Source organism: Mus caroli, unplaced genomic scaffold (assembly GCF_978045245.1).
Source record: "Mus caroli unplaced genomic scaffold, Mus_caroli_1 scaffold_12, whole genome shotgun sequence".
In the NCBI taxonomy this organism is placed as follows: domain Eukaryota; kingdom Metazoa; phylum Chordata; class Mammalia; order Rodentia; family Muridae; genus Mus; species Mus caroli.
Window position 1 is genome coordinate 5,283,342 of NW_028227267.1, and position 14,345 is coordinate 5,297,686.

Below are 14,345 nucleotides of genomic sequence, written 5' to 3' on the forward strand. Positions count from 1 at the left end.
TCATTCTATAGATCAGGCTGACCTCTAACTTTTTTATTGCTTTTTCAAGGCGAAACTTTTGTGCAAGTCTCATCTTCCAGGTCAAGGAGGAGGCTTGACTCCGAGAGGCAAGGGACTAAGAGCAGCACCTGCTGAGTGTTGTGCTCAGTCTGTCTCAGGAATCTCCAATCCTGCAACCGTATTATTCCATCTTATCTGGACAGAGGACGACAGCAAAACCTAATGAATCACATGGTGGCAACAACAAGCCCTCAGGCAAACACTACTTAAAAGACCCCCACCTCCACACCCATCAGCCTGGAGTGAGGCTGGGGTGCTTCCTTGGTAACCCTAAGTAAAGCTTTTTCCTAAACAGAAAGTGACTGCTGTCTACAAATGAAAGGCCACCAGTGACAGCAAACAACACCAGAGAGCACAGCGCTAACTAACGCTGGCAGTTTAAGACACTTCGTATTTTGATTAAAGTTTCAAGTTCTATTTATCTTTAAAGTTCTATAACTGGGGACCTTGAGCTGAAACCACCCAGTCAAGCTCATTATTTGAAGAAGGCATGAAATTTGAGCCCAGTAAAAACTGAAGAACTTGTGGTCATCTTCCTCCTGGCCCAAAGCACAGTTCTGTTGGTGTTCTAACAATGTAACTGAACAAAAGTCAGTATTGGAGTTAGAAACTGTAATGTTATTCACTCCATTCTAGCTGCTGAATGACTTCCCAAGGTTGCTGTCTGTATTTTGAAGTTGTTCTTCACAGTGTTCTGTTTGAAATTTACTGTGAATTTGAAGTACCGGGACAAAACAGCTTTCAAACACATTACAGGAAACGCTGAGATGTCTGTCATGAAACCTCACTCACCACAAGATTAAAAAACAAAACAGAGGGTGTTACAAGGCTCTTCCATTTTTAGAGGGGAGTACCCAGTGCTTTCTCAGTGTTTTGAAATACAAGAGCTGTTTGTTCGGTGCAAACCTCAGCATTTTCCAAAAGTTAATAGCAAACTCCACTCCTGCCTGCATTTGAACTTTGGCCAGATCACTCAAATGACATTTCAGAATGGCTCCTGCAGACAGCTTGCAGCAGTTAATCCCTCTTGCTGAGATTAGCACTGATCCCCCCAGCACTGCAGAGCTCCCTCCCTCTAGCACTTGAGCAGCAGAGTCCTCCCCTCCAAGCCTGTTAGCAGAACAGGACAAAAGCCAGAAGGAAGAGACGCTTCCATAAACTCTTCCAGACTCAGCCCAGCTCTATGCGAGGGAGCAGAGTCCTAACCTACCTTCTACAAGTTTATTTAGAACCAGGCCCCAGGCCAAGCACAGCTTGTGAAGACTACCAGGAAGCACTCACCCAGCGGAGCTCTTGGCTCCCTGTGGAGGAAGGGCTGCTCTGAAGAGGCTTCTGGCTGGCTACCTTCTCTTCAGAGCTCTGCTGTGCTTCAGTGCAAACCTGCATCATGATGTGGGTCTGCCTACCAACTCCAGATATGCTCCATGTTTGGGTTATGTAACATTTCCTACTACTGTAAAAACCACTTCAATTACAAAGGTCCTGGCAGATCAAGAGAAAACAGTGGGTGGAGTCTAATTTCATCTAATAAGGTCATAGACGGCTTGCCAGCCGGTATAAATTAATTCCTCTATATCGGTGATTCTCAACCTTCCTTTCGTTATATAGTGGTGACTCCCCAACAATAAATAAATTAAATTAAATAATAAATAAATAAAATAAAAATTTTGTTGCTGCTTGTAACTACAATTTTGCTACTGCTGTAAATATCTGATACACAAAATATATGATATGTGGCCCCTGTGAAAGGGTCATCAAAGGGTCAGGACCCACAGGTTGAGATTCACCGCTCCACATGAAAGGAGACACAATTTGTCAGAACTGAAGATGGAATTTATAAATGTAGTCTGCTGAAATGTGAATTACTCAACATTGTTACTATCTGACTAACTGTAGAGTAGCAATGTAACTGCTGCGATTACTTAAAAAAAAAAAAAAAAAAAAAAGCATAGGCCTAATTATAAAACCTGAGGAATTATGGTATTTCTAAAATATCAGTAGCCTTTCCCCTATACTAGCTAGACTCACTAAGTGTCAAACCTATTAAACAAACTTTTCCTTCCTAAATCAAGTAACAATAATCTGGGCCTGTTTTGATACTTATTTTCAAAATCTGTACAATACCGTACGCTTTTTGTCCGGCTGGGAATCCAATCCCTGAATTGGAGAACTCCTCTACTTTCTCTTCTTTTCTTTCTGTTCTTTTCCTTTCTTCCTTCCTTCCTTCCTTCCTTCCTTCCTTCCTTCCTTCCTTCCTTTCTTTTTTGTTTTTCAAGACAGGGTTTCTCTGTATAGCCAGTCCTATCTGTGTTGGAACTCACTCTGTAGATCAGGTTTGCCTTGAACTCAGAGATCTACCTGCCTCTGCCTCTGCCTCTGCCTCTGCCTCCTGTTGTGATGGGATTAAAAGTGTTTACCACATTCTACTCCTAACACAAATGCCTTCTGTGGATCCTTATAAGTATGCAATCCTGTCCCTATGTGAGCACCATGACAATCTCCATACAACTCACTACTCCCTTTTTGCCAACTGACAAACCCTCCAGTTAAAGAGACTGCCCAGCTGATCTGACCTTAAAGGTAACAACAGCTCAGAGAAGCTTGGAACATCAGAATGAGCACTTTTTAAATGTGAAAAGAGGGGGAAAGATAACATAAATCCTGTATGATTGGGTGTGTGAGTGACCAAGAGACCAAAAGTGAGACGGGGAGGGGAGAGAGCACCAAGTCATGAATTACTCTGATGCAAATGATTTTACCAGAAGGCAAGAGAAAAAGAGAAAATGTGAAACACAAGTTCTAAATTAACTCTGGAGTGTCACACTCTTTACCTGGGTGTGAAGTTCTCTGGGGGTGTGTGTGCTCAGGAGTAAAACAGTGTGGTCACATGGTGGTTCTTTTCCTTTCCTTTTTTTTTGAGACATCTCCAAACTGACTTTCCCCATGGCTATTCGCACACTCACCAACCATGTATGAGGATTCCTTTCTCTGCAAATACTCTTCACCAACTATTGGGATTTACTGATGGTAGCCACTCTGACTGGGGAGAGGGAATGGTACCTCAAACTAGTTTTAATTTCCATCTCACTAATATCTAAAAAAAAATGAACAATTTAAGAACAGCCATTATCCACTTGTGTTTTTAGTGTGTGTGAGTGCCTTTCTAATGTCCCCTTCTGTATATGGTGACAGTGCTAGTAAGAAAAAAAAAGACCCTGAAAGCAGGCAATCTATGACTGCTCTGGGACTGAGGGCCCTGTGCCTGGCTAGGGAAGATCCCTGTAGTCTACTTACTGCCTACTTTATTTTGAGACAGTCTTGCTAATAATGAGGCTAGCCCTAAAACTTCTGACTTCCTACTTCAGCCTTCAGGGCAGCTGGGATGCAGACATGTCCATACCTAAGAGAAATAACTTTGAGCTTGTTCTTTTACTGTGTGAGAGAAAGCAGGAGGGATAGTGAAGACTGAGGAGAACATAATTTTTTACACTGACAAGCTGTACATAAACACAAAAATTAAGAATAAAGTTCACACTAAAGCTTAAAACACTACTTCTCAATGCCCTGTAGAAAATTCTGTTTCGGCCAGTCCTAGCTTTGCTCTTCTTGAAAAGCATTACTATTGCTTAAATTATTTTCCCAACAGTGTTCAGAAAGCTTTTTGGGTACTTTTTGGTTTTGATTATCACATATTTTTTCTTATGAAAATCATTAAGGCACCTTACTAAAAAGATGAAAATATCATTTTAATGAAAGTAAATAACACCCTTCCAGACCAAAAATTCTGTAAGTGCCATAGTTACAAGGACATCCACATTACCATTCCACTGTGGCTAAGAGTCATGGAGCGGTCCCCCTCTCCTGGGAACCAGCACTCAGAGCAGCCAGAGGGCTGGGATGAGGGCACAGAGAGACCAGTCTAACAGTTCCAACTCAAGGGAAAGGATCTGGATTCACCTAGCATCATGCCTCCTCCTACAGGTAGAGTGTAAATTAAACAATGCATGCACTGCAATACCAAGTACACAGCGAGGCACTCAGTCTGCTCTATCACCCATTACAACCCAGGTGTCAGACAGCTTCTGAAGAAAGAAGTAAGAGTACCATGTACTCTCACTACATAAGTACTACGGTACTATCAGTACTACATAAACTAGTCTGTCCTTCACAGACCCCGGGACTTCCTGGACAGCACAAGTGTCATCCCGTGCTCTGAGAACAAACAAGCCCTTGGCAGTTATGAAATTCTATGCTCCCATGGCTGGCAGCAGGCAGTTCTTCATCGTACAACACAGGCCTCCGCTAACTGCACGGTCTCAGCAGGCCAGGCAGGTTATAATTGGCCTTAATTGGCACTTAAAGCAGCTTTAACATTCCTTAGCTGCTGCCAAGGAACACTTGAAAGGGGAAGAAAGTATTTTCAAACTTGGAAATACCCAGCAATTCATTCAGCTGAGGGCCTCAAAGACTACTATCTTAGAATCAGGGTAGCTTCACCAAAAAACAGACCCATGCTATTATGCAATGCTCATTAGGAGAGGTGGGAAATGAAGTTTATATGAGATAATTCACCTTAGGGGCTAATCCTACACAGTAGCTTTACTCTGCCTTACCTCTTCTGATCTATCAAGCGATGGCTTTTCAGGGCCAAATCACACACTTCATGAATGTAAGGCAGACAAATAATACATTATCCCCCATGGTCTGATTTACAAAGGTGTGTGAAGCACTGTCTGATTCCTAAGCTTCGTTATCAATTGATGGACAAACATGAACACTATTAAGAGATAATGAATTACACCAAATGAAAAGAGGATGCTGAGACCAGAAAAATGATGATGTATTTCCTTGGCCTTGCAATTAATCTTGCTGAACGCTCACTCCATGCTACACTCTGCAGGAACGAATCCCAGATTGAACAATTCCACCTTCCTACCCAAGGTAAAAGCCATACAGAATGTTTACAGAAATTCCCTACAATGCTAAAAATTACTTTGAATTGTTTGAGTATTTTAAAGTCACTCATTTTGAAATAATTCTTTGCCTCCTGTGTGTGCCTGCGTGCGCATGTGTATAAGAAACAATGTGAGATTGCCGGGCATGGTGGCACGCGCCTTTAATCCCAGCACTCGGGAGGCAGAGGCAGGCGGATTTCTGAGTTCGAGGCCAGCCAGAGCTATACAGAGAAACCCTGTCTCTAAAAACCAAAAAAAAAAAAAAAAAAAAAAGAGAGACAATGTGAGAGACTTTAGAAAAGTACATAGAAATTCAGAAAATAAATCCATCACCCCCCCCCCCCATAGGGTTAGTATTCGGTATGGCTAGTAACAACAGACACAACAAACCTCCATCCTTTTGTAAATCCATCTAGCAGCAGCTAGCATCAATGCAATGACTACTAATTCTGACCCAGAAGCCTTTCTTGAGACTCACACAATGCACTATCACCACACTTACACATATGCCCAAGAGTGGCTTTGTTCAAAGGGTCAAAGGCAAAAAAATAATTCGGAAGCCCATCTCAGGCCGTGCGTGGAAGCTGCAGCATGGCCGTTCTTTAAGAGTGGTGGGGACTGTTGGAAACCTGAGAACAAGCACCTGATACTGCTAAGGAGGCAGCAGAAATGTGCATAACATGAGCACTTTGTAACTCTGTTACTAAACTACCTATTAACAAGACTCCTAGCTCTCAATGAGAAAACAGACACAGGAATATTAAGTTCTTTGACAGTTCAGAGGTTAGGATGGACTCTTATGCAGTTAGAGTAGTCAGGAAAGCAAGGGGAAAAAAAGACTGAATATCATATTTGGGATGATTTCATTTTGCTTATTTACATAAAAATGTAGCACACATTGCTTTTATGACTCAGGGTTTCGCTCTATATTCCAGGCAGCCCTTGAACTCATTATGGATCCCTCCCAGACCTCCAATTTGGAATAACCCTCCTGCTGCTGCCTCCCCTCCCGGGTGTAGGGATTATAAGTGTGTATCACTCCTCCTGGCTGAATTTATGTATTTAACACACTCAACAAAATACCTTTTTTAAAGGTTGCTTAACAATTTCAAGTATAAACAAATTCATGCGCAAGATCACCACTCAGCAGTACATGTTAGTCTACAGCCTAAGTTGGATCTGTGGGACCCACATGGAGAAAACGATCCCTGCAACCTGTTCCTAGGCCTCCGCAGACTGAGGCGCGCACACACCCAACATACACATACACAAAATAAATCGATTAAAATGTGGTCAGTTAAAAAATTCTCTGGGAAGGGAACTTAAGAAGCCTGAGCTGCGTGGAATGTGCGGCAGCATTAAACAGCCGCTTCACTGAGCTGCTCCCTTCCTCTGTGGGAAGCACATTACAGCAACAGGTACACAGAGGAGCACAACAGAACCACAAACAAAGGACCCATTTGCAACTCTGGCAAACTTTCTAAAGCTCACTGTGAATCTTTAATATTAGGAATTTGGACAATTAGATAATTTAGCATAGCAATTATAAGAGGCAATGAAAACTAATTTTACTTTAGTTTTTTGTTTGTATGTTTTCTGCATCACAGAATATTTAATTCACATCAAGCCTCAGACACTGCGATCATATTGGCCTCTTACACTGGTCAGCAGGAAGCTCTTCCACCAATGGCTCCCATGGCTCCCATTGCAACATTTTTCTTCCAGACTTAGTTCATTTTCTGCCTGAAGAATCACCTCTTCTACTTTACCACCCTGAAGCAAGTCTTATAGTTTTCTAACATCTGTTTCCGCTTTGACCGTATCCAGTTTTCTCATTAGTGATCTGTGTTATTTTCTATAGGTTCCATGTTTAGGGACACTCTTTAGAAGATCAAGAACTTTCTATAAGGTATTGTTAGCCTCTCATGTGGAGTGTCACATACAGCCAGTCTACCAGAGTTCTTCAGCATACCTGCCATGACAGGACCCCTCTACATTTTATTTTTAACTCCAAAGGCAGTACATGTCAGGTCTTACATCGTGTATGACTAGGAATGCACTGTTTGTATCTTAACTGAAAAGTTTTATTTATTCTTTGTTGGTGCATGTGTGGAGGGCAGAGAACAACTTCTTCAACTATGGGTTCCAGAATTCAAAATCCTGTGATAAGACTTACAGATAAGATCTTTTTTACTTGAAGAGCTACCTCAAGGGCCTTTAACTTATTTTACCCTTTAAGTTAATATAATAATTACTACCACCACCAGCACCACCACCCAGGTTTCAAATATACAAGATGAAAAATATGTAAAACTATGGAGGTTCTTTTGGGAAAATACAGTAGCACACCCTAATACAGTGCACAGTAAAGAGAAGCTTAAGGAGCCAGTGCTCGATTCCTCTTGGGACATTGAATTGGAGGCTGGAGTAAGCACACGCCCTGGAATGTGGGGGTGGGGGGGGGGGTGGGGGTGCTGCACAATATAGAAGCACTGAGCACCTTATCTCCCAATCACGTGATCAGCCCATAGCTTTAGCAGGGTTCTAGAAAGAGCAGTGTGTTTGGTTGGTTGGTTGGTTGGTTGGTTGGTTTGGTTTTTTGAGACAGGGTTTCTCTGTGTAGCCCTGGCTGTCCTCGAACTCAGAAATTTGCCTGCCTCTGCCTCCCGAGCGCTGAGATTAAAGGTGTGTGCCACCATGCCGGGCTAGAGCAGGGGTATTTTAACAGTCAACAAACTGGCCATGTGAGATGACTGTGGGAATTGGGGGTTGCGGGGTTGCAGGGGGTGCAGGGAACACTGCATAGCAAACATCCCAACACTGACTTTTCTCTACAGTGTTCCCTGTAAAATCTTAAAAACAGCCTATCTCATAATAGCTAGTGAATTCTGTATATAGCAGGCAAGTCAAAACTGTCACTGAGTTTTCACTACACACACATACATACTTTTAAAAATTATTAGTTTATCATGGTATCTTTATAACACTAGTTTTTACAAACAGGTTTCTAACCACTTTGACTTCATTATGTTGAATTACAAATATCTATGTGTATGTATTTTGACACAAATGTATTGTGAACAATGTACATGCAAAAATATTGTCAAAATTTTACATTTATGCTATTTTAGTGACCCAAATCAGAACTGTCAAAACAATTCATAAATTGTTAAATCACTACAGCCAAGTCCTACTGAGTAGCCTAGATTGGCTACCATGTAGAAAAATAATGTGTTGAAATACGGACAGTTTCACAGAATGATGGTTCTTTGAAAATACTGCACATAGAAACCAAGCACTGAAAAGCCCAATGCTCACTGTCAGAGAACTGGTTAAAGTAATTACAATGAACTAATAAGAAAAAATAGACAGCTTTTAAAAAAATATAGCAATGGCATTAATACATTAACAGGTTTTTAAAGAGGTAAATTTATAAGAAATCTAAATGGTCATGGATGGAAATACAGGCAAATATTCTTTTGACTGGGGTCTAATAACAACTTAAGAGCTTATCCATCAAGCTGGACCTCTGAAAAGATGGAGGAACTTGGTTCATTAAGACTGCAGTTATGTTACTGGTTAATTTTTTTCTAGCATGTGCATTACTCCCCCAATAATTAATAATAATAATAATAATAATAAATTTTTAGAAAAGCAGTCATATTTTTCCTCCCCTCTGTACTGGATCTGGGAATGGAATCCAAGTATTTCGTTTTCTTAAAGACAGAGTGTCACTACGTATTCCTGGCCAGCCCGGAACCCTCTATGAAGACCAGGTTGACCTCAAACTCAGAGACTGCATGGCCTCTGCCTCCAGAGCGCTGCGATCAGCAATGTCCACCCTCACATCCAGCTGAACCCAAGGCTTAGGAAAAGAAAATCCTGCTACTGATGAGAATGAGAAGTCAGTCCTAGAAAAATATATACATGTTTCTTTATTTTCTGACTTGCATATTTAGATTACTAAGTTTATGACTAAAACAACAACAAAACAGTAACAATAGGAAAATAAACACAAAAGAGCTGAAAAGAATAAAAATCATCTTTCCAAATTTACCATCGGTTTTTCCCTACCTCTACAATCTTTAAAACAATCCCTAAGAGCTGAGTAAAACACATCCAAGGCTTCTCATTCAGGGCAGTGCACTTCGCTAAGATGTGGATGCCCATGCACACACTGAAAGCTTATGGTTACATAAGCTCAGGTCAATCATGCAGCCCCTTATACCAAGTAAGGTCCATGAGTCATTGCTCTCTTCCCCACAAGGCCCCTACCTTGTCCACTAGCAGTCCTTGCTGCCTTCTACTTCCAAAGCAGATTTCAATTCCAAAGACACCCACTGCCCCAGATACCACAAAACCTTATCTCACTGACCTCTTAAACTTAGCCAGTGAAAAAACGACACACTAACTGATTTCTGTAAGCTCCCTGTGTGACTCAAGTCCCACCAAGCAATCAAAACTAGAGCTTGACACTTTTCAACAGTCCTCCAGTAACAACTGATTTCTCCCACATCTTGTAGAATCTAAGGCATCACCTGACGTGATCTCCCTTTTCCAATTTCAATCCAGACTCCCTTTGTTCTTGTGATGGTTTATATATTCTCGGACCAGGGAGTGGCACCACTTAGCGGTGTGGCCTTGTTGGAATAGGTGACCTGTTTGGAGTAGGTATGTCACTGTGGGTGTGGGCTTAAGATCCTCACCCTGGTTGCCTGGAAGTCAGTTTTCCACTAGCAGCCTTTGGATGAAGACATAAAACTCTCAGCTCCTCCCGCACTATGCCTGCCTGGATGCTGCCATGCTCCTACCTTGATGATAATGGACTGAACCTCTGACCCTGTAAGCCAGCCCCAATTAAATGTTGTTTTTTACAAGACTTGCCTTTATGGTGTCTGTTCACAGCAGTAAAATCCTAACTAAGACAGCACTGTTCTGCCTCCTCCGAGACTTTCTGCCAACCTCCCCTCCGGGCCTTATGCACTTGCTGTTTCTGCTGCATGAAACACTTTCCTCCAGATCTCAAATGACTGCATACTTTTTTACTGCTGAGTTGAAATACCAACTCCTTAGATATGCTGTCTTTAAACACTCATTTTGCTGTTTTCATTTTTTTGTCTCTCCATTCTCCCTAAACAGAATACAGACTGCTTGATATCAGAGTTACCATTCTGCTAACAGTACACAGAAATCCCTGGCATTTTAATGGGCATGGGATATTTGAATAATGTCATTGACTATTTAATGTCTTCTAAAGCAAATCCCAATGATACAGATATTAATAAAAGCAGGTATCAATAAGAGGAAAAAAAATCAATCCATTGTATAACTAGAAATTAAGATGTTCCTTTCAAATACCATAAAGAACATCAGTGTAATGGTCTCTACGTATTACATGACTAAGGAAGAGAGGTAAAATGATATTATCTAGAATGAGGACACCCTCTATCTGACGCTACTGACCTTGTCTGTAGTTTTAATCAGCACTATTTGCCTTATGGAAAAGAATAATGGGAACTTATTTTACATGTTATTAAGTTGCAAAGAGTGCAGGTCAAACCATCTTCCTGGACTGACTTCCGGGATCAGTGAGTACAGAAGGAAAGAATGTTCACCCTGACATCATTCCTGCTGAGCTGTGCCTGTTCTGGTGAGGTCCCTGTTCCCAGACTGCACATGTGTGTTTTGCTCTGCAGTTCTATCAGTTTGTTTATTTATTTATGAACAGTAGTAAGACTCTCTGAAGAGCTACAAGATCTCTTCTACTAAAAAAGAGAGCTCAGCTTTGGCTCAGAGTTAAGTCCAAAGGCACAGGAGAAATCCAACTTGCTGGCTCCGCCTCTACTGCGGACTCTGGCTTCCACCTCCCATCAACTGCATCTGTCAATGACCAAAAGTCTCTCTCAAGTAACTGGTTTACAATGCTGATCCAGCTACTCTAAGAAAACATAAAAATTGACCTGAGACAAGACATCTGTCACTAATTCTAATAGTCTAGGACATGTACAATTCATTATGTCTTCTTAGGCTTTCCTTTTAAAGCTATCCATCCGTATTACTTGCAAGAGAAATAGGTGGCTTGGTACATTTTATCTGTGCAAATAAAATTTAATTTTGGACTTTCATCTGTACACTCAGAATAAAACAGAGAGTGAAGCAATCTGTATAAAAATACTTTGGAAATCACCAAGTACTATTAAAAATAATGAGTAATCTGTGAATATTAGATATTTCAATTAATGTCGATCTTAAAAAATATTAGTTATCAGCAAAATATTAAAGTAGAAAATATTCAGGCTATAAACTTCATTGGCAAAAAATTTTCTCGGAGTTAAGATTTTTTTCTTTAGGCAAAAAGTCACCAAAATATTCAAATAAGATAACACACTAGAATACCTTTAAGTCCTTGTTTCCTTAGTCTAAGACAATCAGATTAGAGGGAGTGGTTGTTCTCGATTAAATAGCAAGCCCTCTGCGATGCAAAATAACTCAATACCATGAGAACAATCACAGGTCACAAGCACCTGTCCAATTTTATCAACAATAAAAATGAGGAGCTTATGGGCAGGTGTAGTTCAGCAGGTCTCAGAGTAAACATCATTCTACTGTTACATTAACATCCTTTAAGTCAAATAACTACACAAGAAAGCCAGGAGTGATGTCTCCTGAGTAAATTACCCACCATCTGATGAAAATGACATTTTGTTAAATGTAATTTATGCTGGCACCCACAAAATATAAAGCATCCAATTCATTCAAAACGGAAAGAGCCTTAAGATCACAGCGATGATCAGACTGAGACAGCTAGTTTATGACCAACATTTGTAAACAGAAGGCCTGACGAATGGACTCGCACCCACTCATAATGACTAGTAAGAGCAACTGGTGGACAAGGATACCGGCATGGAATCCAGCTGCAGAGCGACAGAAGAGTCTAGAATTTTGCTTCCAAGTCTGAAATCATCAAAGGAAATAAAATTCAATAGTTTAAGCTGGCGTTTCCCAAAACTTGAAATACTTCACTCCAAACATTATTAACATTAAATAGTAAGGAAAACAAGTGACATTTCCAAACCTCATTTATTTTGTGGTGAAACAAGCTAACACTTGCTATCACCCACCACTTCACTCCCAGTCATCTAGCCTTCTTTTAAACAAGAGGGGCAGGTCTCAGGTTCATAGCCAAAACTGGTATGACCAGCCACAAAGAATTAAATGTTCTTTATCTTACATTGTCATCCTGTACGGTAAACATTATATGCTGTTTCCCTTAGAGTTTTCTTTGTACATGTTTTATACCAATAAAAACTGGTTTAAAGAAACATAGTGAGTGAAATTAAGTCACTAAGTCAAATTTAGTCAGCTAGAGCCTGATTAAATATTGGGAATGAATGGCGTAGTCACAAGTCATTACCATACCCTACCTTAGAGAGTCAAGCTTACCCAAAAGGGTAATGAGTAGATCAGCCTAACCAATCTAAAGAAAAATGCTTCAAGATCTGACATTGGATCAGGGTTTCAATTAATTATAGCCATCATAAATGTGGTGCCTGTCCAGGCTGAATTATTTATTATCTCTCGTCTATTTCTGTTACTTAAGATAACTCCCTTGTCTGTGTAGAAAGGCGCTGGTGGTGTTTCAAGGCCCTCTTCCTAAACAAATAAACAACAAACAGCAGGACACAGAGTAGAGGGACCTATCTAGAGGCTCTGTCTTTGGCAGTCAGTCAATAGGAGGAAGGCACCCAACCCCAGAAGCAGGCTACAGTCATCTCTAACCATACACTATTTCTGCCTGTGGGGATCCCGAGAAAAGATATGTAGTAAGGCACACACTTTATTCAGTAGTATAAGGCCAACAGATCCATCACTAACTCACTAAAAGACTCCCACTTCAAAAGACTAACACTTTGAGCTCTACCCTGAGTCCTCTTTCAGATTTACATTTTCAGCAGCAATTTGACATGATACAAAGACGCTAAAATAGATTTTTAAAAACAGAGCCTCTTTCCCCTTATCAGTGCTAGAGTTAACAACTCTGAGTAGGTGTGCATCAGCCCCTGTGAGCGAGCACCTGTAATAGCCTCAGAGTGGACAGTGTTTGTGCGTTACAACAGAACACTGGCCAACTTGCCAGTCACAACCAGCCAAAGAAGCTTTACCCTGCCAGTGCCTGGGTTCTCACAGGAGTCTAAGGTGGCGAGTGTGAAGCAGGTATTGGGAAGCTCTATCAGAGACCTCCCTGCAGGAGAGGATTTGTTAATCCACTGATGCAAAGTATATTCTTAAAATCTGATGTTCACCATATGAAACATCCTGTGTTTAACACTTAGTAACAAAAACATACACGAGGAAGGCTGGAGTATTTCAATATATTACTTCAAGAAAACATACCTTACTATGCAGTTCCAAGAAAGAAAACAAGTTATAAGAATGCAGTCAGATAGGAAACCTGGGAACGTCACGGGGAGATCGGCCGTCAAGACCACTAGCCATGTGGAAATACTTGCTAGCGGCTGGCTATTTCCTCCAAAGGCTAGGAAAAATCACATGCACACTTCTCAAGGCAACAGGGCTGTTACCTGTTCACCAATTTCCTCAAAACCTATACCACCAATTGTAAGTAAGTTATAAGCAGCCACGGTAGTGTCCTTTCTTGTCCTAACTTTGGTGGTTTTAAATGAACCAATAGGATTTTACAGCAACTGCCTATTTGTTCCTAAAAATCAGTCAGTACCAGCAACACATGAGTTCACAGAAAATTAGTAACACATTTTTATCAAAGATATACTCACTCCATCGGCAGGTATGACTTTTACTAAGACAAGCCCTGACTCCCAAGGCTGAAATCTACAGGAATCCAAACCACCCAACATAGTCCAGGAGCCTTAAGTGCAAGATTCCATAAATGCAAGCAAGAAGAGCCTGAAGATCAAGGAGCACTCATGATAAAGCTGTTTTCCTACAGTCAGGACAAAATCAGACTATGTTAATGACTGCCTTGACCACACAATGATGTCAGAGCAATAGACATTCAGCAGAAACTGTAGTCTGAGATTTGAATTCTGCCCATTCTCCAAGCTAGATCCTTATGCTGAGTGACAATGCAGCAGCAGCCCAGAGCACCCAGCCAGCCAGCCTCATAGGAAAAAGCTGTCCTCGGTGAGTGGTGCTAAACTAGGGTTGCTAAGATCGAAGGATTTAAATGCATGTTCAACTTACAGTAGTTTATCAGGATGCGAACCCACCATAAATTAGCGAGTATCTATATCTATACTGCAGTGAACACACAACAATGTCTACTTGACAAGATTCTGATTTTGAAAATAA

At 41.0% G+C, this 14,345-nt stretch overlaps 1 protein-coding gene and 1 pseudogene across 4 annotated transcripts in view; both read right to left on the bottom strand.

The window, feature by feature from the left end:
• Positions 1-14,345, bottom strand: part of Atxn7 (ataxin 7) — a 147,965-nt gene that overhangs the window by 45,537 nt on the left and 88,083 nt on the right. The window lies entirely within an intron of this gene.
• On the bottom strand, positions 6,615-7,113 carry LOC110309382 (NADH dehydrogenase [ubiquinone] 1 alpha subcomplex subunit 5 pseudogene; annotated as a pseudogene).